The sequence below is a fragment of the Populus euphratica genome, unplaced genomic scaffold (assembly GCF_000495115.2).
Source record: "Populus euphratica unplaced genomic scaffold, PopEup_1.0 scaffold366.1, whole genome shotgun sequence".
NCBI lineage: Eukaryota > Viridiplantae > Streptophyta > Magnoliopsida > Malpighiales > Salicaceae > Populus > Populus euphratica.
Genome location: NW_011500066.1, coordinates 214,572 through 217,286, shown reverse-complemented (window position 1 = coordinate 217,286; position 2,715 = coordinate 214,572).

Genomic DNA, 2,715 nt, shown 5'->3' with positions numbered 1-2,715 from the left:
AAATTAGAGTCATCATGTATGTACCCTTATTTCATATCACATTTTCAAAATTTTAATAAGAGAACGGCGGCATATACAGCTGCTTACAGGCTGCGATTTGTTATCCATTGTTTTCGATGAAATAAATATAATAAGATGTTTGATATCAAATTAAATTGAGTTTTATATTATGAATTTATTAAAAAATTTAAGTTTGAAATACAATTATACATAAATTTCAACTATAATTTTTATCAACTATATATCTAAATCCAATTAACAAAAACTAACTATATTTTTTAAATTTACAACTATAAAAACCTTCTTCAGACCAAACACTCTCTTAAAATATAATAAAAAATCCCAAACCATTAGCATATCTTCAGTTTTTATATATTTTTTAATTGAGTTTTGTAAAACTCTATATGTTTTTATATTTCAAAAGCATTTTTTAAGAAAATTTATTTTTTTTATTTTTTTATTCTGACGGCAAAGGGTGGATTGTACAGTCTGGCTCATTTGTTATAGGCTACAGCAAAAGATCATCGGCTGGATATTTGATAGGCTTTTCCTTTTGTCGGTTATCTTGTACAAGTTTAAATACATCCATAAAATTTTAAAAAAAAAAATCATTAAAAAAGAGAGGTGATGCTTTCATCGGTATTTTAATAACATAAAATGCAGTTTAGTGAGGTGGCCTGGAAATATGCAAGTCTTAGAGTATTGCATCATTGGTAATAAAGAAGAGTTACGTTGATAATACGAGGAATATTAGTGAAGATTGTGTTCTAGAAAATTAGCATGAGAAATATTAGTTTTTTTTTAATCATAGATAGAATATGACCACTAATCTATTGGCTAGCATTGCTAAACCATTTATCCAATAAATATTATGTAATTCATGTATTTTATTATTATTATTATTGTAATTGTAAATATTCCAGTTAATTTGTACATGTTTTGAATGATTTTATAAATTTTAAAATTAATAATTATATAAATTAATTAGTTTGAATATATTTTAACTAATTTTATAAATTTTAAAATTAATAATTATATAAATTAATTAGTTTGAATATATTTTAACTAATTTTATAAATTTTAAAATTAACAATTTCACGCGCACACACACATGTGTGTGTGTATATATATATATATATAAACATTTAGCGACTTGAAATTTGTGTGATTCAAGGTATTAATTTCTATAAAAAAAAAACCCGCAATATTAACTGTAAAGCTAAATTAAATGAAATCTTCCGGAAATCTTGCCACAAGTTCCGATAAAGGAAAGAGGGGACTTGACGTTTGAAGGCAAACCAGTAAATCTTACGCTCATTTTTGCTTTGTAATTCGAGCTGAAGGACTTTTACTTTTTCATATCCATATTAACCACGGGAAGATCCTAATTCTTTTATGGTTTATTTTATTTCATTTCTGAGTGCATTTTATTCTTCAATTTTATATCAATACATATAGCTAAAGCTTCGTTATTTATATAGTCTATAATTCCTCCATAAGTTAATGCTTTCTAAAGTATAAAATCATTACTTGGTTCCTTACTATAGATTTTCTAGCTTTTTATGCAAACAATCAAGTAATCCAAAGATAAATCTCTTTTTTAAAAAAGAAAAAAGAAAAAAGGTGATTATAACCGATTCTAGTAAATATTTTGATAGAAATATATCTTCACATTGTTAAGAGTTTTGTATAATTAGACATGTTAAATTTAATAATATTAATGAGGCTCTTTATTGAAATTGGGTTGCCTCTCTAATAAAATGTTTAGATATCATAAATTACTTGATTATTTTTTTATTTTTCCTATTTATCTTCTTGTATTTAGAGCTATATTTTTATCATCTTTGTTTAAACAATAATCCCACCGTCTTTTGAGTTGATGTATGATTGAGTTTGACATATGATTCTTGGGATTAAAAGAATATTTAGAGATATAGTTCAAACCGTGTTTTTTAAAATTAAATTTTTATTTATTTAAAATAATTTTTTTTTGTATTAAGCTTTTGGAATTTGTGATCACTCTCACCTTTAGCTAGTTTTATATGATGTTGCGGTTGCAAAATTGATGCTCGCTCACTAAATTGGGTCCCATAATAAGCAACTTGTCCCATTTAAGGCTTATCATGTTATGGAACATCGAGAATACTAGGTCTCATAAATATCAGCTTTAGGTAATAGTGTCTTGAATCTTTGTTTTAAAAATCTGAGCCTAGGACAATATATATATATATATATATATTTTAGACAATAATCCCACCGTCTTTTAAGTTGATGTATGATTGAGTTTGATGTATGATTTTTGAGATAAAAAGAGTGTTTATAAATGTAGTTGAAATTGTAATATATATATATAGACACACACACACCAATTTATCTGGAAGTTCTTGCTTATTAAGGAAAAAACTGTGAAATCTTCACAGCTCTCACTATTCCTTGGTCACTCCTTAAACCCAGTGCCAGTCTCTATACCATGTTCTTGTGATGTTTTCTGAATATCAACTTTTATGTTTTTATATTTTTTTAATATATTAATGATAAAAATTATTTAAAAAAATAAAATAAATTTAAATTTTAGTATATTTTTAAACAAAAAAAATTAAAACCATAATTATTACTTGGCACCTAGTAAAGCTTTTGGAATTTGTGATCACTCTCACCTTTAGCTAGTTTTATATGATGTTGCGGTTGCAAAATTGATGCTCGCTCACTAAATTG